The following is a 25759-nucleotide window of genomic DNA, read 5'->3' as shown; positions in this document are numbered from 1 at the left end:
AGGCGGAACTTGAACTCGTGAACTATGAGATCATGAACTGATCCCAAATAATAAGCTCTACCTATGAAGCCACCCAGGCGCCCCTAAAATCCAACATTTTAAAAAAGTAAAACAATATCAAAAATATTTCCAAATCAGGAATTTTACATTTCACTTCTGCCTAAATTCTGGAACTAATCTCTGTCAAATTTTCTGGCTATTGACGCTGATGTTTCTGCATTCTTAAATATGTAATCTCTTGTCTCATTATTAATCAATTTCCAGCATGAAAAATAATAACTTAATTATTCCACACTCTGCTTTTCTCACTTCCTTTCTTCATACTCTGTTAATAAAGTCTTACTGAATTCTTAGGTCAGTCGCACATTAAGTTTTTATGTCAACTTGACAATGTAAATGTCTTTAATGCTAATTTAGTAATGCTCTAGCACTGTGCACCCCATCATGTACTACCTTTCATTTTTCCTGAGATTGATATTAGCCTCCATTTTCTTAACTGCATGTTTTTCACCATTTGTTTTTGTAAATGTCTCATCTTGTCCCATTTCTATGTAATACTTCTTCCATATATTCAAAATAAATAATTTCATTGTACTCATAGAAGTCTTCTTCTACTATCCTTTCATCCCATGAATAAATTTGGAAGTTCTGTGTCCTGGTCTGTGTTGAATTCCCTAAACTTTGTGTTTTTGTCTTAGTTTGCTATGGTGTTTTATTAAATCACATCCCCATATATCTTCCAAAAATGCATATAGCTGTGGTACATATTTAAGCCTTGACTCAAAAATGCCATTACACTCCATTTAAAGTTTAGCAAACTGAAGGTGAAAACGTTATTTTTGAATTTTGAAGAATTACTATGTTATTGTCATGCAGTGGTATGGGCTATTTGTAGGAAGACTTCAATATATTGACATCTCAAAGCCGTAGAGAGGAACTCTCTCTATGCCTGGGTAAAGAAACCCAGGGCAAATGTTTTGAAATGAATCCACCCTACCTTATTGTTTCACATTGTCCCTCTGTTCCATGATGTCCTAGTAAGTTTCAGATAGGAGGGAACATGTAATCACAAAGTTAATTTTCAATATATTAGCATTAATTCCATCAAATGCCCACTCCCCAAATCCAGACTTGTCCATGTTTTCTGGTTTGTTTTTTATTTTTTTTAAATGAAATATCATTGCAGAATAAATGAAGAGGATAAAGATGAATTGCTAATGAAAAGTATTCGGAGAAATATACTCCATGACTGTGGAATTGAAGTTCTGAACTCAGCAAAGATATCAATTCTAAAATCACCCTTGCTCATTTTCACCGGAAATGCTCTTCATAGCCTTAGATATTACTGTCACTTAAAGTTGGGCCAAACACAATGATAAGGGTGAGGAAATTCCCACCTTATGAGTATCTCCCAATGCACACTCTTGGTAACATAGCCATATATCAACTATTTTTATTTTATTTTTTTCAGCTAATTGAATTTTATAATGGAATTCTTGTTCTTCCCCATTAGACTATTTATTTGACATCACCCAAGATACCATGGGTATTTCAGGTTTCAAGATTATTTTGTGTTCATCAATCATAAAGACAATCAATGTGTCATAGCAAACTACTAACAGTCTCTCAAATAAAATTTTCCACAATCAATTATAGTAAAGATTCTTCAAGATGATACTCATCCACAAAATGAGACAATTCCACACAACAACTACTGTTCTGTTTTTTTTTTTTTTTTTTATAGTTTCTGGTTTTTGTCCTTCCTCTTCACAAAGAATTTTTGTGGTACTCCTTTTTCCCAGCATAATTTTTGCTTTTGGGGTCAGGTTTGAGGCTAACAGTAAAAGGACAGACTAACTAAAATCTAAGTTTGTTCCACCATCAAGTTCTGATTGCAACAACAAAGGAATTACATATTTTCCTTTTTTCCTTAGTGGTCTTTCACATCCTTATGTGTCTAGTAAACCATTCCCAGAAGTTGGATCTGTCATTTCTAAATTCCATTGATAATTTTACCTTTAGCAAATGTTCTCAAGAAAGCTGCTTTCCATATCTGACTGAATTTCTAGCCCAGGAATTAAAGCTTCCATAACTTTTGCTTTTTTATCTTTTATCTTTCCAAACCACACGTTTCCAACCAATTCTCCAAGCCAATATGTTGTCTAATAATTCAATAAAATAGACATTAATTACCCACTTGGTTCACACTCCACAACTCAATGCTTAATCCCACAAGACTATATCCACTTCAGACACCAGCCACAAATGAGATTGTGAGGCTATCTACATTCTGTCAAGAAGATTAAAAGTTCAGAGGTTTTATTACTCTCCTCAGTTTTGGTTATTATCTAGAACTCACAGAACTAAGGAAAGAAATATACATACAATTACAGTTTTTACAAGGATATGACTCAGGAATAGCCAAATAGAAAATATAGGGTATGGTAGGGATACAGAGCTTCAATGTCTGTCCAGGCAGGCCACCCACCAAAGACCTTAATGTGTGCACTAACCTAACACTCTTATAGTCTCATAGTTCTAGAATGTTAGTGAAAGTTTCAGAATACACACATGACTGGTTATATCATTGATAATTGGAAAACTCTAGCCCACTCACCCCCAGGGATTGGAGATGGGGTTAAAGTACATAGTTCTGAATTCTCCAATCACGTGGTTTGTCCTCTGGGGACAAACCCTTACCCTGAAGCTATCTAGGGGCCCCACCTTGAGTCACCTCAATACCACAACTTCAGGTATTATCAAAGGACTTGTTATAAATATCAAAATACATTTGTATCACTCAGAAAATTCTTACAAATTTAGGATTCTGTTGTATTTCTATAGTACAAATATAAAGCAGCAGATAGAGAAATCAAGAAGTCAATCCCACTTACAAGTGCACAAAAACCCATAAGATACCTAGGAATAAACCTAAAAATAGAGGTTAAAAAAAAGTGTATTCTGAAAATTAAAATACACTGAAGAAAGTAATCGAAGATGACATACAAAAAGAAAGAGAAAGAAAGAAAGAAGAAAGAAAGAAAGAAAGAAAGAAAGAGAAAGAAAGAGAAAAATACTCATGGAATGAAAGAACAAATAATGTTATTGAATTTTTTCCAGGTATATTTCCAAGCGGCTTTTAATAAATCACCTCCTGGGTTGTTGAGAAGGTGGGAGTAACTGTGTGTAGGGAAAAAAATAAAGCAGAGACTTAATTGTTGGAACCTAACATTCAAGTGATTGGTGGAAGAAAATATTCATGTCTTAATTTTCTAAATTACTGATTTAGTAACCAATTATTTTATTGGGTTTAATAAGTGGTTTTGCAATGTTCTTTGAACTTATAGGCTTATTTTTAAATTGTTAAGTTTTCTATTGTTTAGGAAATAATGAATATATCTTGTGAAAAGTTTGTAGAACACAAAACTCTTTTTTAAAATATTTGTTTATTTTGAGAGAGAGAGAGAGATTGAGAGAGGCAGTGGCAAAGTAAGATGGAGAGAGAATCTCAAGCAGACTCTGTGCTCAGCACAGAGACAGACATGAGGCTTGATCCCAAGAGCCATGAAATGACTTGAGCCAAAACCAAGAGTTGGATGCTTAACTGACAAAGCCATCCAGGCACCCCAAGAACACAAAACACTTTTCGTTAAAAAGATGATCATACAGAATCATCTACCTTCATTAACACTGCATTTAATGTCTCCATTTCTTTTTCAGAAGTAATCACATTGAATAATCACACTGATCTTAAGTGAATATTTCTTCCATTGATAACTATTGACTATTTTATTTTCTTCCTATGCAATCATTTTTAAATTAACTTACTGTATAAGCCATAACTTTCCTTGGATAATTTCTTTCAACCCACAGGAAAGCCTCATTATCATTTAATATCGCAAACCTTAACACAGACCTAATGGAAATTCAGCTATTTGTTTGTGTCTGCCACAGTGGTTAATTATGAGAAATAGTCAGATAACCCAATAGATGTATTTTATCATCTCACGTTCTACATGGAAGACTACGTTAGTTCCATATCTTCAGCAGCATTTTATTTAGTTGGAATTGTGAAAAGGGTATCATAAGCAAAAAGAGCAGAATGTCACAGCACAGTTGTTTGTCTTTACTGCCAGACTATCACAAGATGGCTCCTGAATCCTTTATCAAGAGTGAAAACAAATCCAACCCACTCAGCCCTTGGGACAGTGCATAGAAAGTGTAACGTTCTAGACATCCACTTTTTAGTTACAGTAAAGATTCTACTGAGATGGTACTAAACTCAATTTTTCTCCATCAATACATTATTCAAGGGATCCTTTGGAGGTCTCATATATTATCACCTGGGTCAAATCACATACAATTTCATTATATCTGAGTCAGAAATTCCAATTCAAATGACACATGTGACAAGCGTTCAAGGCTTGTCTCCCTATGTTTTGCCATCTCAGGTATAAGTTGGCAATTAAATGTACTACTGAACTTCGAGTTTTATTTACCATTTAATTAGTAATCCCCTGACGATCTTAGATGGTATAATGCCCATGATGTACCTTAAGTTTCATGAAGATTCACATGCTAATTATATCCCAGAAATGCCCCATTATTTGGCAAACAGCTTGTGCTACACACCCATCCTACTTATTTCTTAATGGATTTACCTTGCATAGGTGTTTTTCACTATTTGTTTTTGCTTTCAACTATCAAGCTGTCCGGTCTTCCATTGCTTGGGCAGCATGAACAGGAAGGATTAACTATATAGGAAGTTGAGTAGGGCTTAGATAAAAAATAAGAATGAATTACTATGGAATTTATAGGTAAAAGAATGTTGGCTATGGAAATATGACAGTGTCCTTAAAGAAATATAAATAAATATTTCCTGGCTCAAGAGTGATGAAGTGCCTACCATCCTAAAGCTGAGGCATACCATGGGTGTGGATTTAGCTACCATGGCAATTTCTGGCACATACAGCTCATGCTGTTCTTTCTGCTGTATCTCATCTTTTTCATGAAGCTTTTTTCCCCCTTTCATCTATCAGGTCCCTCTGTTATTCTTCCAATGTGTGGCATCAGAATGGTTTTTTTAAATTTATTTATTTTTATTTTTACTTTTTAAATTTTATTATTTTTATTTTTTTTAATTTACATCCAAATTAGTTAGCATATAGTGAGGATGTGGAGAAAGAGGATCTCTTTTGCATTGTTATTGTCAATGCAAGCTGGTGCAGCCACTCTGGAAGCCAGTATGGAGGTTCCTCAAAAAACTAAAAATAGAACTACCTTACTACACAACATTTGCACTACTAGGCATTTATCCATGGGATACAGGTGTGCTGTTTTGAAGGGACATATGCACCCCCATGTTTATAGCAGCACTATCAACAATAGCCAAAGTATGGAAACAGCCCAAATGTCCATCGATGGATGAATGGATAAGAAGATGTGGTATATATATACAATGGAATATTACTTGGCAATCAAAAAGAATGAGAGCTTGCCATTTGCAACTACGTGGATGGAACTGGAAGGTATTATGCTAAGTGAAATTAGTCAGAGAAAGACAAAAATCATATGATATCAGAATCTTTTTTGAGGTAATACCTCCAGTTGCAAAAGGCATATGCTGTAGAGTTTTGCAAAGACCAATGAAATTCTTAACTGCTTTTCTCTTACCGTTTATCAGCTTTTTTCATAGTTTGATCATAGTGTGACACACTAAATACATAAAATTTAAATTTAAATGGATTATGTTGAAAGAGAAGACTTTTTTTGGTTATCTGATTGGTACCTTTTTTTTTTTCTGATGAATCCCATGCATTTTAAAGTATTGTCTGCACACAGTAGGGACTCTATTAGAATTAAATATTCACTGCATGAAAAAAGCAAGTTCTGAAAAGATAGAATTAAATTTTCTGTCTTTTACTTTGATCAGAAAGTTGCTTTTATTATTATCTTTGTATCTCTGTACAAAACCAGAAGCATTACTTCTACACAGAACATCTGTAACTACAAATAAAAAGTGAAGAAGTTAAATTAGTCAAAAAGGATAATACATGATACTTAATAACCTTAATCCTCTTCACAAGTTTATGACAAGAAAGTTTTAAAAAGTGGAAGTGGACGTTGTTGGAATTTTATATATGGGGTTTACTTGCACACAAAAATAGTAGAGAAAATTTTGATTACTCTTGGGGAAATATTTAAAAATAAATTTGTCTGTCAACACAGAATATATTCTTCACAAAGGTAGAAAACACATAAAAAACAAATATTTCAGTTGCAAAGGGCAATCCTGAGCTCACGTCCTCCCACAGGCACAACAAATCTGCAACTACATATGGAATGAATCCCTCTAAAGGAGACCTAGAAACTGGACGAACAGAGCCTTCACAAGGGACAACACTGAGCTGGGTAGAAGGGGGAAAGATACAGTCTTAAAAAGGAAGAAAAAAAAAAGTAAAAGTAAAACACCCCAGGTAAGCACTCCATAGTCAGGAAGTATCTCGAAGGTAAGAAATGCCCATGAAAATAAGAATTTGAGCTCCACATTAGGCATCCTAACCCTTAAATTCTGCACAAGACAAATAAGCCCCCAAATACTTGTATTTGAAAAACAATAAGAAATAAATCCGGGAAAATGATAGAACTGCAGGGAAAGGAAAACCTTCTTTTCGAGGGCTTCCACATAGACTCACTTGACAAGGAAACCAGTAAAAAAATGCCATATCAAAAACTGTTTAGACCATAGATGTTGAGAGACACTCCCTCATTTTGGAGTGCCTACCTAAAGAGCAAAGGTTATCATTAGGGACTCAGACACTGGCAACAGCCATTTTTGCTTTCTCCTCCTGCCATGCTGCTCTGAGGCCTGCCAGGTGACATTTGGGAATTCTTTCTCTAGTCTGCTAATTCCAGGGTCTCACCCTGCTAAGAGTTGTGACAAGAAATCTACATGAAAAAGAGTTCAAAATAAAGGTCACAGATATGCTTACCAAACACAGGAGATGAAAGGATGAACACAGAGAAAACTTCAACAAAAAAATAGAAAATATAAGATATTACCAATCAGAGTCAAAGAATAAAATAACAGAAATGAAAAAAATACACAAAAGCTTAAAAACAGTAGATCACATGATAGAGAAGAATAGATCAGCATTCTGGAAGACAGGAGAGTAATTCACCAAAACTGAAAAACAAAAAGAAACAAATAATAAATATAATTTAAGGGACTTCTGGGGTGACATCAAACACACTAAAATTCACATTATGTATGTTCCAAAAAGAGATGAAAGGGAGGTAAACATGCATGAAAATAACTGGAAGAAATAATAGCTGAAAACTTCCTTAAGCTAGGTGTTGGGGGTGGGGAGGAGAACAGATATCAAGGTCGAGGTGACACACAAAATACCAAAACAGATAAAGCCAAAGAGATACAGATCAAAACTCAATATAATTAAAATGTCAAAAATGTTAGAATCTTAAAAACAATAAGAGAAAAATAATTAGTTACATGAAAAGGAATCACTGTAGCACCACCAGCTAAATTTGTGGGCCAAAAAAAAAAAAAAAAGAAAAAAAAAGAAAAAACCTTACAACCAAGTATACTCTACCTGGCAAAATTATCATTCAGAATTTGAGAGATAGTTTCCCAGACAAGCAAAATCTAATGGACTTCATCACCACTAAACCAGCTTCATAAGAATTATTCAAAAGAGTTCTCTAAGCAGATAAGTAAAGTCCATAACTAGAAAGGAGAGATTGTAGGAAAAGTAATTCATTGGTAAAACCAATCATATAGAAATGTAGTGGATCAATTACTTATAAAGCAGTAATGAGATCAAATGTCAAAAGTAATAAAATCAACTATATCTAGATTAATTAGTTAAGGAATACACAAAATAAACGGCTAAAAAATATGATATCAAAACATAAAACATGGGGGGAGGAGTAAAAATGTGTACTTTAAGAATGTTGAAACTTTAGTGACTATCAAATTAAAATAATCTGTTAAATACATAGATTGTTATATGTGACAATCTCTCATGATAACCACAAACAAAAATATGTAAAAAAATACATGAACATTAAAGACAAAGGAATCCAATCTTAATGCTAAAAAAAGTCAAAGTCATCAATTTCCAAGGATATATAGCAAGACAAGAAAAAAAAGGAACAGAGAATTACAGAAAACAGTGAACATGGCATTAAGTACATACCTACAAAGAACTACTATAATGATAAATGGATTGAAGTCACAAAACAAAAGACATAGGATGGCTGCATGAAATTAAAAGAAATGAGTAACGAATATTTATATCATACAAAGTAAACTTTAAAACTAACTGTGGTGCACCTGGGTGGCTCAGTTGGTTGAGCTTCTGGCTTGGCTCAGATCATAATCTCACAATTCATGAGTTGGAGCCCCATGTCAGGCTCTGTGCTGACCACTCAGAGCCTGGAGCCTGCTTCAGATTCTGTGTCTCTCTCTCTCTTTCCCTCCCCCACTCATGATCTCTGTCTCTCTCTGTCTCTCAAAAATAATTAAACCTTAAAAAATTAAAACAAAGGCTGTAACAATAGCAAATAAAAGAATTACATAATGATGAAAAGATTGATCCAACAAGAATATATAACAATTGTAACTTTTTATGCATCCAGTATAGTAGCACTTAATTATATATAAAGCAAAATTAACATACACAAAAGAAAATATTGACAGTAATGAAATAGAAATAGTGGCAGACCTTAACACCCTACTTACATCAATGAGCAGATCATGCAGACAGAAAGTTAATAAGCAAAACATTGATCTTCAATGACATGTTAGACTGAAAGATTTAATAGATCTATTAACAATATTCTGCCCTATATCAGCAGAATACATAATCTTCACAAGTGTATGGTATGTTCTCTAGGATATATCATATACTAAGCTACAAAAAAATGCTCAAAAAAATGTAAGAATATTTAAATCACCTGAAATATCTTTGGAAAAAATCCAAAATTTATTGGATGCAGCAAAAGCACTTCTAAGAGGGAAGTTTATAGTGATTGAGGCCCACCTCAGAAAAAAAAAAAAAAAAAAACACCTTGAATAAGCAATACAACTTTACATCTAAAAGGACTAGAAAAAGAAGCACAAACACAGCCCAAAGTTAGTAGAAGGAGGGAAATAATGAAAAGGAAGGACCAGAGTGGACATAAATGAAATAGATGCAAAAGCAATGTACAACGGATCAATGAAAGTAAGTGCTGACTCTTTGAGATGATAAACAAAATCAATACACCTTTAGCCACAATTACTGAGGAAAAAAGGAGAGTCAAAAAAATCAGAAATGAAAAAGAATGTGTAACTGATACTACAGAAATATAAAGAATCATAAAAGACTACAGCAATCATACACCAACAATTAGAACAACCTAGAAGGAATGGATAGATTCTAAAATCATAGAGTCTTCCAAGACTGACTCAGGAAAAAATAGAAAGTCTGGACAGACCATTCAATAGTAAGAAAATTAAGTCCATACTAAAAAAAATTAATAAACAGAACTCCAGGAACAAATGGTTTCAAAGGTGAATTATAAAAACCTTAGTGAGTGAGTGAGTAAGTGAGTGAGTGAGTAAGTAGTTAGGTAGCTAGTTAGTTTTTTTAGGAAGTTTAGTCATTTTTGAGAGAGAAAAAACACAAGTCAGGGAGGGGCAGAGGGAGAGGAGACAGAGGATCCTAAAGTGCAGAGACTGATGCAAGGCTCAAACTGACAAACTATGATATCATGACCTGAGCCAAAGTCGAGAGTCAGATGCCTAACCAAATGAGCCACCCAGGAGCCCCAACAAAACCTTTAAAGAAGAGGCAACATCAATTCTTATGAAACTTCCAAAACACTGAAGAGGAAGAAATGCCTACAAACTCATTGTACAAGGCCAGCAAAATCCTGATTGCAAAGCTAGACAAAAACACTACCCCCCCCTCCAAAAAAAATTACACACCAATATCCTTGATGAATAAAATGCAAATACTTCAACAAAATGTTAGCAAACTAAATTCAACAATACGTTAAGAGGATCATATACCATGATCAAGAAAGATTTATTCTGAAAATGGAAGGATGTTCCAATATATGCAAATCAAACAGCATGATAGTCATATTGACAAAATGAAGCATAAAAATAAGATGATCACCTCAATCGATGCAGAAAAAATCATTTGGCAAATTTTAATATCCATTTATGTAAAAAAAAACTCTCAACAAAATGCATATAGAAGTAACATATCTCAACTTAAGTTTGTATATGACAGACCCAGAATTGCCATCATATTCAAGGTGCAAAGCTGAATGTTTTGCCTCTAAGATCAAGAACAAGACAAGGATACCCAGTCTCACCAATTTCATTTGACATGGTATTGGTGGTTCTACCAACAACCATTATACCAAAAAAAAATGCATCCAAATTTGAAAATAAGTAAAACGGTCATGGTTTTTTAATGGCATGAAAGTATATATAGAAAAACCTAATGTCTCCACCAAAAAACTATTGGAATTTATAAATAAATTAGGTTAAATTGCAAGATATGAAATCAATATACATAAACATGTTGCATTTCTATACACTAAGAAGATAAATTCAGTAAACAATCTCATTTACAACTGTATCAAAAGGAATAAAATTCCAGGAATAAATTTAATCAAGGAGGTCAAAGATCTGGTCTCTGTAAAATGTAATATATTGTTAAAATTCTACACTACCCAAATGAATGTCTCACAGAACTAGACGAACTAATACTAAAATTGGTGAGAGAAAAACAAAGCTATCACATTTCCTGATTTCAAACAATATTACAAAGCTATATTAATTTAAAAGGTATGGTATTGGTATAAAAACAGATACAAGAGTGCCTTGGTGGCTAAGTAAGTTGAGTGTCTGACTCATGGCTCAGATCATGGTCTTACAGTTTTGTGATTTCAAGACCCATGTTGGGCTCTGCATAGGCATCTCAGACCTTGCTTGGGATTCTCTATCTCACCATGTCTCTGTCTCTCTCAAAATAAATAAATAAGGCTTAAAAAAAAAAACAGATATATAAACAGGTGCCTGGGTAGCTCAGTAGATTGTGCATCTGACTCTTAATTTCAGCTCAAGCCAAAATTCTAGGGTCAAGGGATGGATCCAAGCATTGGGCTCTTCACTGAGTGTGATGCTGCTTAAGAAGACTCTCCCTCTCTTCCTCTGCCACTGTCCCCTGCTGACATTCTCTCTCTCTCTGCCCCCCCCCAAAAAATGTGGCTTCTGACTTCAGGTCAGGAAATTATTTCATGGGTCATGCGTTTAAGCCCCACATCTGGCTCTCTGCTGTCAGTTCATAGACTATTTAAGATCCTCTCTCTCTCTCTCTCTCTCTCTCTCTCTCTTACTGCCCCTAACCTGGTCTCTCTCTCACAAAAATAAATAAGAGTTAAAACATTAAAATAAAAAATAATTTAAAAAGATACACAGATAATTAAATAGAATAGAAACCCAAAAAATAAACACATACTTATATGGCTAAATTACTCTAAAAAAAGGATGAAAGCATATGGAGTGTGAAAATGTGTCTTCAGTACACCACATACAATAATAAACTCAAAATAGTTTATATATAAGATGAAAACAATATAAGATGAATATAAGATGAAAAGCAATAAAACCTCTGGGAAAATATAAGTGATAAGCATTTTGATATTGGTCTGATATTTTTGGATCTGTCTCCTCACGCAAGAATAACAAAAATAAATAAATAAATAAATAAATAAATAAATAAGACTACATTAAATTAAAAAGGTTTTGCACAGAAAATGAAACAATAAATACAACAAAGAGGCAACCTACTGAATTAAATATATTCTCAAATGATATATCCAACAAGGGGCAACATCGAAATATAAAAAACTCATAAAACTCAATACATAGGAATTATATGGATTAAAAACTGTGTACAGAACCTAGATAGACATTTTGAAGACACACAGATGGCCAGTAGGCACATGAAAAGATGCTAAAAATCATTTACTATCAAGGGAGTGCAAATCAAAACCACAATGACATAGTAGCTCATACCTGCCAGAATGGCTAGTATCGAAAAGACAAGAAATAACAAGTGTTGGTGAATATGTGGAGAAAAGGAAATCCTCATGCATTGTTGGTGGGAATGTGAATGGTGCAGCTACTATGGAAAGGAGTATGAATATTTCTCAGAATATTACAAAAAAATAGAACTCACATATGATTCAGTAGTCTACTTCTAAGCATTTGATAAACAAAAACACTTACTTGAAAAGACATATGTATTCCTATATTACTTGCAGCATTTTTCTTTTACAATTGCCAAGATATGGAAACATTTTATGTCTGTTAATGGATAAATAGATAAAGAAAGAAGTCACACACACACACACACACACACACACACACACAATGGGATAATACTCAGCCATATCAAAGAATAAAAACTTTTTTTTAATTTTAATGTTTATTTATTTTTGAGAGAGAGATAGAGTATGAGCAAGGGAGGGGCAGAGAGAGGGGGAGACACAGAATTTGAAGCAGACTCCAGTCTCTGAGTTGTCAGTATAGAACCCGATGCGGGGCTTGAACTCAACCATGAGATCATGATCTGAGCCTAAGTGAGAGGGTCAACTAACTGAGAGACCCAGGCACCCCAGAAAGAATAAAATCTTGAAACTTATGACAACATGGATGGATCCAGATGATATTATAATAAGTGATATAAATGAGACAGAAAAAAGACAAATACCATAATATATAGGTTATAAGTGGATTCTAAGATACAAAAAACAAAACAAATGAACAAACAATTCAGAAACATATTCCCAGTTATAGAGAACAAACTGATGTTGTCAACAGATATAGGATGTTGAATGGATGAAAAATGAATGGAGTTAAGATGCACCATCTTTTGGTTATAAAAGAAGATATGGGGGTGTAATTTATAGCATAGGGAATATGGCCAATATTTTAACAGCATTATATGGTGATGGCAAGTACACATTTTGGTGAACATTTTATTAACATGTATGAATATCAAATCACTATAGTATACATCTGAAATTAATACAGTATAGTATGTCAATTTTTCCTCAATAAGAAAAGGAATGAGTAGTTTTGTTAAAAATAGGCACTGGGGTGCCTGGTGGCTCAGTTAAGTGTCCACTTCTTGATCCTGACTCAGGTTATGATCTTACGGTTCCTGAGATCAAGCTTAGTGTTGGGCTCTGCCCTGACAGAGTGGAGCCTGCTTGGGATTCTCTTTCTCTCTCTGCCCCTCCCCTGCTCATGCTGTATCTCTCTCAAAATAAATAAATAAACTTAAAAAATAATAAAAATAAATAACAAACTAGAATGCAATAACACTGTAAGCACTCTGTAATCAATGTGGCCATGTAACAGTCAGTGAGATTTCAAGAAAGAAAGAAACCTCACCCACTTTTCAAGCCAAGCTGGTTCAGCCATTACATATACATCTCAAAATATATGATAAAAAACATGGCCTTAACTAAAAAAAAAAATGACACTAACTTTAATTTTATATTCAACTAGTTATTGGGGTGGTTATCAGTGCCAGTTAGTTGCTTGTATCCAAAGGAAAAATAGAACTTTCCTTACGTTTATGATATGTGAGCAGTTAGGACTTAAAACCGTGCATGCCTAAGTTAAACATACACAGCTAAAGACTGAAAGTGTTGCTATCGCATTTGATGTTTACATTTCAGAATTATAGCCCTTACATCCTTAGGAAAGAAATTTGAGGGGCACCTGGGTGGGTCAGTGGTTAAGTGCCTATTAATTTCGGCTCAGGTCATGACCTCATTATTCGTGATTTTGAACCCAACATGGAGCCCTGTGTTGGACTATGCACCAACAATATGGATCCTGTTTGGGATTCTCTGCCTCCTTTCTTTGCCCTTCCCCTAAATAAATAAATAAATAAATAAATAAATACATCAATAAATAAATATATGAATTTCAATTTTGGAAAAAAAATATATGTAGCTTTCTAAAAGATTTACACCAGGTAAAAATTATTTTTTAAGGTTGGTATTTAACCTATGGTTACTCATTATGCCTATATTCAGAGAGAACTTACAGTAATATTTTAGAAAATTTATGTCATACACAGGATCTCATATTTATGTTATAAAATGGGAAACTACTACATATAGTGTTCTATATTTTCTTAACACAAACACATAATTTTTAATAGTTTCACATTATATTTCATTATAGGTTACATTGTATTAGATAATAATGGTTTAAAGCAAGGAAACGTTTGGGTATTACCAACAGAATTTAAGAATTCTTTGCCTTTTGGGGCGCCTGGGTGGCTCAATCGGTTAAGCGTCCGACTTCGGCTCAGATCATGATCTCGCGGTTCGTGAGTTCGATCCCCGCGTCGGGTTCTGTGCTGATGGCTCAGAGCCTGGAGCCTGTTTCGGATTCTGTGTCTCCCTCTCTCTCTGACCCTCCCCCGTTCATGCTCTGTCTCTCTCTGTCTCAAAAATAAATAAACGTTAAAAGAAAATTAAAAAAAAAAAGAAAAAAAAGAATTCTTTGCCTTTTTATTTAGTGGCAATTTATCATTCACTCACTCAATATATTAATCACTGACTCAATCATTAATTATTGACTGACTCAATATTCCAATATGTTAAATGATAATTATGTTTTATAATACATGGAATTTTTACAAGACAAACACAATGAGTTTTATCTAATTTGAAATCCAACTCTAGGAAAAAAGAAAGCACAATTAAATTTTGGTTAAGATCATATGAGTATTGCACATTGGCACCATGTCCTGTATTATCCCTTATGCTAACCGTGTATTTGAGCATCTTTGTTTTAAGTCTGTTCATTACCTGGCTACAGCTCGCTATGTTATTTAAACTGGACTAATTTTTTAACTGATCAGATGGTTACAGCCATGCCAGTCAAGGTTTCAGTGATGATTCCATTGTTTTAAAAATTACTTCCAGGGAAATTCCAGGTGATAGGACCAAGAACACCAGTCATTGTTTTGGTTGGGGAAGAGGCTGTGGTTTTCTGTCACCTCAACCCATCAATGGTGCTCAGAACATGGAAGTGAGATGGTACTGAAATGATCCTTCAGGCCTGGTGCATCATTATGGGACTTCCCAGGATCACATGGAGCAGCAGATGCCAGAGTACCAAGAGATCACCAAGCTCCTGAAGGAGAATGTTACCAAAGGTCTTGCCTTAAGGATCCATCCCATCCAACCTTCCAATGGTGGGGTTTATACATGTTTCTTTGAGAGCTCCACATTCTACAATGAAGCAAAATTCAAAGTGTTGGCTACAGGTGAGTCTCTGCAATGAAAACTCCTACACAAATTGCATTTTTTTCCATCAGCAGTCTAAAGTGTTGGTGTATATGGATAGAGGTGATTGGTGACTAAATCTATACAAACACTATTATTGCCAAGAAAGTTAAATATGGAAAACTAATCTAATCAGTGTCCCAACATTCTTGGGTGGTAGTAATATACATTTTCATCTTTTCTTTGTTAACATGATTATTTCAAAAAAAAAAAAAAAAAGAAAGAAAGAATACGGATGATAATATGTTCTATCAAGAAGAGTCCCAGAAATGATTCTTAGTTTATCTTCTAAATCTCAGAAGGAACTAAAAAGAGGCAGAGAGAATCTGAGACACTTGCCCTCATGTTTTCTGCACCTTGCTGCTGCCCACTTGGGAATAGCCCAGTCACATGTGGTCTTGTTCACTCTTTAGTATGACATCCTTTTTATCTGGATCACTGCATAACTTGTTCCCTTAGATCTCACTTCTACTCAAATATTGTCCACAAAAAAAAACAACTGTATTGCCAGAGTCAAGGGTAAGGAAAGACTATAATTCAACCATACACTGAGCCTGAAACAGCATTTTCTCTATAAACATAGGATCTGCACTGCTCAGATAATGAGTTTCCGTATCTCCTCCTGTTGGAGAAATGAAGAAAGTTTTACATCATAAGATGGCCAATGGGACTAAAACAAGCTCTGGTCGCTAGCTTGGAGACACTTCTCCAGGTTCTTCTTGCCCTGTTTGCCCTGGGCGGAAAAAACCCCACAGATAAGAAAGCTGACAACTATAAATTACCCTTCCCACTTGCATTTTGCACTCAGATCTTTGGAGAAATGGTCTCCTCTGAGCCCACCAGTGTTAAATAAATCTCCAATCCAACAAGATCTTTGAGTGCCACTTGTTTTTTCCACCAGCCTTCCAGCATGGTTGCATAACATATTTGGTTCCCATACCAGGAGACCCAATCATGCTCGTCCATTGTTGCCACCAGTTTGGGAGAACAGAGAGGTGGTGATGGAACAAGGGATCACAAGGGAGAAGGTCTTCCTTGCCTGAATTTTGGCAGCTTCCCACTCAGTCACCTTAGGCCAGCCTCCACCATTCCTGCTGGACTTGAGGAGACTTGGCAGGTGGACCCAATGTTGGATCTGGTAAGGCTGGGGACCAATCTAGTCAGGCCCACTCACAAGAGTGGAAGGTGGACCTGATCACTCCCCGGAGACCTTAATGGTATCACAGGTAGAAAATTTTGTGGGAGGGAATGTAATAGCCACTGGTACATGTGTGTGAATGTGCAGCTCAGCCAGGCTTGCCACTTAAGTTTGAGTTTGTGGCTCCACGGACTGGCACCCTTAAGGTCCCCAAAAGTCTACAGAGTCTGAGTGGGCTCTTCTGCACAGTGAAAGGCATCTGGTTTAGGGCAGCATCAGATTAGACTCTGATCGCAGGTCACAAAGCTGAGTCTGCTATGGCCAAGCCTCACATTCCCTTGGGAATGTGACCAGTGGAGTATCTGATTAGTCCTCTCATCTGAGGGGACACCTTCTGTTTGTCTCTCTCTGTGACACATAACACGAGAAAGGAATTAATAATGGCATCAAAACAGAGTAAACCTATAATTTTAGAGGTCACTCTCAAAAATTTTGAAACGGGATTCTCAGGTGATTACAGGGTGAAAGTGACACCTGGGAAGTTAAGGACATTTTGTGAACTAGAATGGCACATATTTAATGTAGGATGGCCCCTGGGAGGGACATTAGATGCTCAAATAGTGCAGCAGGTTTGGCTGATATTCACTGGGAACCCAGGTCACCCTGATCAGTTTCCATACATTGACTCCTGGCTTGAAATTGCCAGAAATCCTGTGCCTTGGGTGCGATGCACCCATAGCAAGCAGAGCTAGGCAAAGGTTTTAGCTGCTCTATCCAAAGACTCACCCAGGGAACCAAAGAAACAGCCCACTTCTCCCCTAGTGTTTCCAAGAGACCCAGAGGAAGATCCCTTCTTTCTGCCACATTATGACTCAGTGGGCTCCCTCCCCTACTGTCCCTGAGCTTGAAACTCCTCCCCTGTCTGTCTCTCCTCCGCTGCTGCCACCGCCACTAATGCTGCCCTTCTCTCCTCCCTTCCCAGACCTGGAGAACCCTCCCCCACAAGGACCAGTGGCCAGATTGCTCCCTTGGCCAGGCATAAACTCTCTCCAGATGCAGGTCCACATCCACCGGTACCAAGAGGCTCTCCTCCGAGGGATCAGAGCAGGGATTGAGAAGGCCATAAATATGCCAAGGAGCAAGGGGATTCCCCCAGGGATTATTATAAGAGACTATGTGAGGCTTACACCCTGTTTGCTCCAGAGGCACAAAAGAGCCATGATAAATGGACGGGGAAGCTCTCGCCACCAAAAGAGGGGAGGCCCAGAACCTCCTTAGGAAGGGGTCAATGAGCCTACTGCAAGGAAAAGAGACGTTAAAAGAATTAATGTCCCAACCAGGGAAAGTTCCAGAAACCCAGCCAATATCAGGAGGAACCTTGAGAAGGGAAACTTATTGGTCCGGCTAAGTAACTCTCTCTCCTTGTTCCTCTGCCTAATAGATGTGAGGGATTCACCTTCATTTCCCAAGTTAACAGCTATAATTGGAGCCAACTGTACTTAGTCTACCTCAGGATGGGGACTTTAAGGAATGTTCCTAAGCAGTTGCCGAAACTCCATTTGTTTCAGGGAAATTCCTGGTCTTCTCTGCCATGATGTGGACTCCATATTTCCACTCTGGTGGGAAAAAAACATGGTGTCTGCTCCTCTGTCTGAGTTAAGGTTTTAAATTAGGTTTTCCTTCTCTGACTTCTACTGGCACATTGCCTCTTCTGCTTTGCCCTCCCCCTGCTGTTTCTGCACCAACTTGGGTGTGGTCTACATAACTGGTTCTTATATCCTCCTCAGTGCCTCAGGCACCATTGGCTCCTCCTCCCATCTTCAAGGTCAAGGAGTAAAATGCACCCTCTTGGACATCTAGGTCTTTTTCAAACAGAATAAATTGCTAAAGCTTTGATTACCGAACATAGGTTTGTGTTTTTAACTTCTTATTGCAGAGAAATTAAGGCTATTTGGCCCTATTGAAAAACAAGTTTGTACTTAATTGTTGCATAAATTTATCATCTAAAAAATTCTAATGTAAACACCTCTCAGTTGGTTACTAAGTCCTCAATTGGAGACTAAGGTTTTTTAAAGGTTAAAGTTCTGCTAAGTGTACTTAAGATTGATGGAAATAAAGAAAGCAAGCCTGTATGTAAGAAAGTAAAATGTATGTAAAAAAGATATAAGAAATGGAAATACATTTTTTTAAGGGTAAAAGAAAGTCATCTTGTCCTAAATGAGACTGGTTATTTGGAGAGAAATGGCTTTGGTACAAAGTTTGAAGGCAAAGGAAAGTTGTAGAGGTTCATGAAGGGAAATCTTTGGAAAAGAATTTTATGTATGCTCAGGATGGACTAAGGTTGAGATGCGTGGAATTTTAAAAGTACACTGGTATATGGTTGAAATTCTGCCTTTTTCTCTGCTCAAATGACAAAAGGTTTCTTGGACTGTTGATCTACTCTTGACAAGACAATGCAAACAAAGGCTTGTCTTCTGGGAAAACAAAGTTTTAGTTTTCATCTTTATCAGGTCTTTGTTTACTTAGTTAAAACTCCTCAATATTAAAGGAGCTACGTTTTGGTACCAACTACATAAGGTATACATTCACCTTTATGATCTTTTATTGCCACCTTGGTTGAGTAAATAAAGTTTTAAAATTTGTAATGATCTGTAATCCTATTTAGGATGTACTTATAACTTCCTAAGGTTTTAACAAACTTCCCAGGATTTACATGGTAAATGAAGTCTTTTTGACTAATTAGGCCCTTTTATTTGGGATGCTAAGTTACTTGGAAAGGCACTGTCATACAATAGTAACCCTTAGGTTTTATTGCACAGGTAAATGCTGTAACTGCCCAAATATACATGCAATTCCTAAAGTTTTAATGTTTTGGTATAAGGTCATCACTTAATATTCTGATTACTTGAAGTGTTATGTGTCACAGAAATTGTCTAGCAGAGTGAGTCTAGGCTTGTCGGGAGACAGGGTATTGGATGCTGAAAAGATAATTCAACTCTGTGGAAGTCAGAGAGTGGAGACAAGTAGTGCCCTATTGCAGAAATTTTGAAGTGTGAGTTAGGGGCTTACTCTTTTACACAGGAGTATTGAGCTACTATGACATACTAGACACAGTAGAAGTTTAAGTGCCTTCTCTGGAGAAAGCTTTTCATATAGAAAGCAAATTGCAGGGGGTTGTAATGTATTTTTTTCTTAATAGAAGTTAACATACACAGTTTAATTTGTTCAGAGATATCGCACATTTATTTGACCATTCTATACATTACTCAACATACACCACAGTGAATGTAATCACCATCCATCACCATATGTTATTACAGTATTACTGACTGTATTCCCTATGTTGTACTTTTCTTCTGTATTTTAGTAAAAGTAGTCGTTTGAATTCTTAATCCTCTATTTTGCCCATCTTCACAACCACCTCTTCTCTGGCAAGAATTTTTTTCTCTGTAAGATGTTTCCATTTGTTTGATTCATTGGTTTTTTTGTTTGTTTGTTTTTTGGATTCCACATATAAGTGAAATCATACGGTCTATGTCTGTGTGACTTATTTCACTTATCATTATACCCTCTAGAAACATGCATGTTATGGAAAATGGCAATATATCATTATTTCTTAAAGGTAATAAACATTATAGGGTTTCTGGGTGACTCAGTTAGTTAAGCATTTGACTTCAGTTCAGATCATAATCTCACAGTTTGTGGGTTCCAGCCCCTCATCAGGTTCTCTTCTGACAGCTCAGAGCCTGAGACTTGCTTCAGATTCTGTCTCCTTTTCTCTCTGCCCCTCCTCTATTTGTGCACTGTCTCTCTCTGTCTCTCAATAATGAATAAACATTTACTGTTTTTAAAAAAGGCTAAGTAACATTATATATTTATACCTACATCTTTTTTTATTCATTTATTTTTCAATTAACACTTGGTTTGCCTCCATATCTTGGTTATCATAAGTAATTCTGCAATAAATATAGAGCTGTATATATCTTTTAAAATTAGTGTTTTAAGGGGAAGAACTAAGGTGGCCAAGTATTAGGAGGACCCTAAGATTATCTTGACCCTTAAACACAGGTAGACAAATATCAAATGATTCTAAACAGCCAACAAATTGATCTGAGGACTGACAGAACAAATTGCCATACTACAGGGAGAGAAGAGGCCACATTGTGAAAGGTAGGAAGTGTGGAGAGGTGCTTTGGAGAGAAACAGACCACTGGTGCTTTGGGACAGAAAACATCCAGTTCGTGGAGAAAGGGGAGAGAAAGGAGTGCATAAGGGATCACACACAAAACACATCTCCAAAGCCATTGACTGGGAAAATAAGAAGCTGATTTTAATGAGTATTTTCTAATCAGCAGTATGCAAAAGTTGGAGTTATAATGTACCCGGCCTGGCTAGTATAGAATCCTGGGAGCTTTGCAGTGCTCCTGTGTGGAGAAGGCAGGCAGGTAACTCAGGGGCAGACGGCATAATCTGCAGATCACCTGAGATGCACTGGGGGAGACAGTCACCCCTTTTTAGAGTGCATCTGAATGAAGTGGCATTGTGTTCAGGGACAAAAGAGCCTTTGGGTGCCATTTCCCTTGCCCACCCCTCAGCTTTGGCTCAAAGAAAAATTTTGAATGCAGTTAACCTGGACATTGACTCTTCAGTGCACTTTGTTCCAAAACCCGCATGCCTACAATCTGTTGAGGCCACCCTTCTGGGTCAAATCTGCATCAGTCCTAGGGCAGTGAGATCCTCCTCTAGAACCTGGGCACTTGTTCCCACCACCCTAATGTTTGGAACTTTGAAATTTGGAAGCTTGCCTGGAATAGAATACAATGTACACTGTGCTTCTCCAGGCAGGTAAGAAAACCAGACACAGACAGTGTGGAAACAGCAATCTGACAAATACCTATGACACAAAAGGGGAAATTATTTGCTCTTCTAGGCGGGTTTCCCTGAGAACAGTTAACACAAACTGCCCAGCTTGTGGGACAAAGGAACTGGAGGCATGATTTCCCTCCCATTCGCATCAGCATTGGCTAACTTCAGTAAATAGCACAGGGCCAAAACTGGCTGTGTCAATTCCTTACACCCAACCAGCTGCCTGCACTCTGCTGATACTGCTTTTCTCTGGCAAATGTGTCAAAGGACTATCACAGCAGGCCTCCTCCCCAAAAGATAAGCAGAAACCTTTGCATGTATAACTTCTGCCAATCATAGACTTCTGGAAAGCTTCAAGTATAATGGGAAAAGAACCAGGTCTTTATTAACAAGCAGATTAGAGCACACCTATTTAAAATTCACCACTGTGTGGCTATGGTCTGTACACTCCCCACAGCAGACAAGGAGAAACCCAAGAGGACTGTCCTGAGGGATACAGCATCCATAACATAGCAGGAAAGTGCCTGCAGCACACACCATAGACACATCCTGAAGCACCAGGCTCTGGACATTATAGGAACTGTTCATAAGTCCATTACCCTCAGAGGCATGAAACATAACAGGCTTACCAAACACACAGAAGAAGACAGACTTAGACAAATTGCCAAGACAGACAAATTCATCCCCAAAAAAGAACAAGAAAATGTCACAGGCAATGATCTACTTGAACCAGATATGAGTAATATGCCTGATTCAGAATTTCAAGCAACAATTATAAGAATACAACCTGTGGTTGAGAAAAGCATAGAAAACACTAGGGAGTCCATTACACCAGAGATAAAATTGCTTAAAACCAATCAGGCCAAAATGAAAAATGCAATAACCAAGATTAAAAACTGATGGAATTCAATGACCACAAGAAAGGAAGAAACAGAAGAATGAATAAGTGACATATGATAGATTTATGAAAAATAAGGAAGCTGATAAAAAGAGAGAATACAAAATCTTGCATCATGAAAGTAGATTTAGGGAACTCAGTGATTCCATGAAATGTGATAACATAGGTATCATAGGAGTCCCATAAGAAAAGAGATAAAAGGGGTCAGAAAGTTTTTTAAGGCAATTATAGATGATGACTTCCTCAATCTGGGGAGGAAAAGAGACTTCCAAAACCAGGACACACAGAGAGCTCACATCAAAATCAGCAAAATCAAGGGAACACCAAGACATATTGCATCTAAATATGCAAATTGGAGAGACAAAAAATTCTTAAAATAGCAAGACAAAAGAAGTCCCTAACTTACAAGGGAAGACCAATATGATTAGCAGCAGTTCTTTCCACAGAAACTTGGAAAACCAAAAAGTATTCCATGATATATTCAATGTGCTAAATGGGAAAAATCTGCAGCCTATATTATACTCTCCAGCAAGGCTATCATTCAGAATAGAAGGATAGATAAATATTTTTCCAGACAAAAATAAATAAATAAGTAAATAAAATTAAAATAAAATAATAAAATAAAAAAATAAAATAATAAAATAAAATAAAATAAAACTAATGGAGTTCTCGTCCACTAAAGCAGCACTATAAGAATTATTAAAGAGGATGGGGCGCCTGGGTGGCGCAGTCGGTTAAGCGCCCGACTTCAGCCAGGTCACGATCTCGCGGTCCGTGAGTTTGAGCCCCGCGTCAGGCTCTGGGCTGATGGCTCAGAGCCTGGAGCCTGTTTCCGATTCTGTGTCTCCCTCTCTCTCTGCCCCTCCCCCGTTCATGCTCTGTCTCTCTCTGTCCCCCAAAAAATAAATAAACGTTGAAAAAAAAAAATTAAAAAAAAAAAAAAAAAAAAAGAATTATTAAAGAGGACTCTTTCAGTGGGAAAAGGACAAGAAGGGAACAGAGAAAACTCCAGAGACAATGACAAAGCAAGCACTAAATTCATATCTATCAATAATTCATGTCTACCAATTAAAATACTCTGAAATAAAATACTATTCCAATCAAAAGAAATAGTGTGTCAAAATGGATTTAAAAAAACAAGGCATACTTATTATTCCTACTAGAGACTCATTTTAGATCGTATCACAACAGCAGATTGAAAATGAAGGGATGTGGCGAGCACATGGGTGGCTCAGTCATTTGAGTGTCTGACTTTGGCTCAGGTCATAATCTCATATTTGTAGGTTCAAGCTCCACATTGGGCTTTGTGCTGACAGCTCAGAGCCTGGAGTCTGTTTGGATTCTGTGTTTCCCTCTCTCTTTGCCCCTTCTCTGCTCACAATCTGTTTCTCTCTGTCTCTAATAACATAAAACGTTAAAAAAAAAAAAAGAAAGAAAGTGAAGGGATGAGGAAATATTTACCATGCCAATAGATGTCAAAAGAAAGCTGGAGTAACAATTTTTATATTAGTTATACTACAATTAAACCAAAGGCCATAACATGAGATGAAGAGCATAATATCATAATAAAGAAAACTATCCAACAAGAAAGTCTAACAATAATAAATAGTTATGCTCCAACATGGTGCACCCAAATATATAAAACAATTAATAACAAACATAAAGGAATTCATCAATGATAATACAATAATAGTAAGAAAATTTAATATCCCACTTATAGCAATGGAGAGATCATCAGACCAGAAAATCAACAAAGAAACAAACACTATGAATGGCACAATGGGTCAGATGGACTTAAAAGCTATATTCAGAAATTTCATCCTAAACCAGCAGAATACCATTCTTTTCAAGTGTGTGTGGGACAGTTTCCATAATAGATCACATACGAGGTGACACATGAGGCTTCAACAACTAAAAAAAAAAAAGATTGAGATCAGAACATGCAAATTTTCTGACCACAATGTTTTGAAACTTGAAGTCAACTACAAGAAAATGTTAGAAACATCACAGTTATATGAAAGTTAATGGACATCTTACTAAGAAATGAATGGGTCAAACATAAAATAAAAGAAATATAAAAACTACATGGAAACTAATGATAATGAAAACACGATGGTCCAAAGCCTGTGGGATGTAGTAAAAGTAGACATAAGGGAGAAGTATAGGGTAGTAGAGGTCTGCCTCACGAAGCAAAAAAAAAAATCCCAAATATGCAAACTAGGCTTAAACCTGAAGAATCTAGAAAAAGAAAAAAAAAAACAAAAAACAAAGCCTAAAGCCAACAGAACAAGGGAAATGATAAAGTTTAGAAGAGAAATAATGATAGAGAAACAACAACATCAAAAACAGTAGATCAGATGAATGGAAAAAGAAGTGGTTGAAAAATATTGGGAAAAAATTGTAAACTCCTATCCAGACTGATGAAAACCACAGAGAAAAGACCCCAATAAATAAAATCACAAATAATAGAGGGGAGATCACAACCAACACTACCGAAATATAAACAATTAGAATGCTATCATAAATTATATGCCAACAAACTGGGCAATTAGAAAGAAATGTATAAATTCCCAGAAACATATAAACTACCAAAACATAAACAGAAAGAACTAGTAAGCTTCAGCAGAGCAATGGCCAACAAATAAACTGAATTGTTAATAAAAAATCTCCCAACAAACAAATGTCCAGGACAAGGGGCATAGTCACAGGTAATGAAATGAATGTACAGAAATTGGTTGCATTTCCATACACCAATGATGAAGCAAGAGAAAGATAAATCAAGGAATCAATCCTATTTACAGCTTCAATAATAAACAAAATATATCTAGGAGTAGACCTAACCAAAGAGGTAAAAGATTTGCACTCTGAAAACTATAAAATAGTTATTTTATAGAAACTGAAGATAACACATAATAAATGGAAAAAAAATTCTATGCTCATGAATTGGAAAAACAAACATAGTCAAAATGTCTATACTACCCAAAGCAATTGACACATTTAATGCAAATCCTATCAAAATACCACTAGCATTTCTCAGGGAGATACAACAAACATTTCTAATTTTTTTGGGATGACAAAAGACCTGGAATAGCAAAAAGAATCTTGAAAATGAAAAGAAAAGCCGGAGACATCACAATTCCAGATGTCAAGTTATACTGCAAAGCTGTAGTGATCAAGACACTATGGTATTGGTATAAAAACAGACACATCAATCAGTAGAAACATACAGAAAACCCAGAAATGGACCCACAGTCATATGGTCAACTCATCTTTGACAAAGTAGGAAACAATATCCAATGCAAGAAAGACAGTCTCTTGTACAAATGGTTGGAAAACTGGAAAGCAAGAGGCAAAAGAAGGAAGCTGGACCACCTTGCTACACCATACCCAAAAGTAAACTCAAAATGAATGAAAGACATAAGTGTTAGACAGGAAATCATTAAAATCCTAGAGGAGAACAC

General features: G+C 36.2%; 1 long non-coding RNA gene across 1 annotated transcript; it reads right to left on the bottom strand.

Annotated features, from left to right (window-relative positions):
• Nucleotides 1-4904: 4904 nt before the first annotated feature.
• Nucleotides 4905-25491, bottom strand: LOC123598465. The gene is made up of 4 exons (XR_006712636.1): nucleotides 25374-25491; nucleotides 21617-21619; nucleotides 11971-11982; nucleotides 4905-4916 (listed from the first exon to the last, which is right to left on the bottom strand). It is a non-coding gene; the product is annotated as an uncharacterized LOC123598465 (long non-coding RNA).
• Nucleotides 25492-25759: the final 268 nt, after the last annotated feature.

Source organism: Leopardus geoffroyi, chromosome A1 (assembly GCF_018350155.1).
Source record: "Leopardus geoffroyi isolate Oge1 chromosome A1, O.geoffroyi_Oge1_pat1.0, whole genome shotgun sequence".
NCBI lineage: Eukaryota > Metazoa > Chordata > Mammalia > Carnivora > Felidae > Leopardus > Leopardus geoffroyi.
Note: the sequence above shows the minus strand (reverse complement) of the source record. Positions and strands in the feature narration are given on the sequence as shown.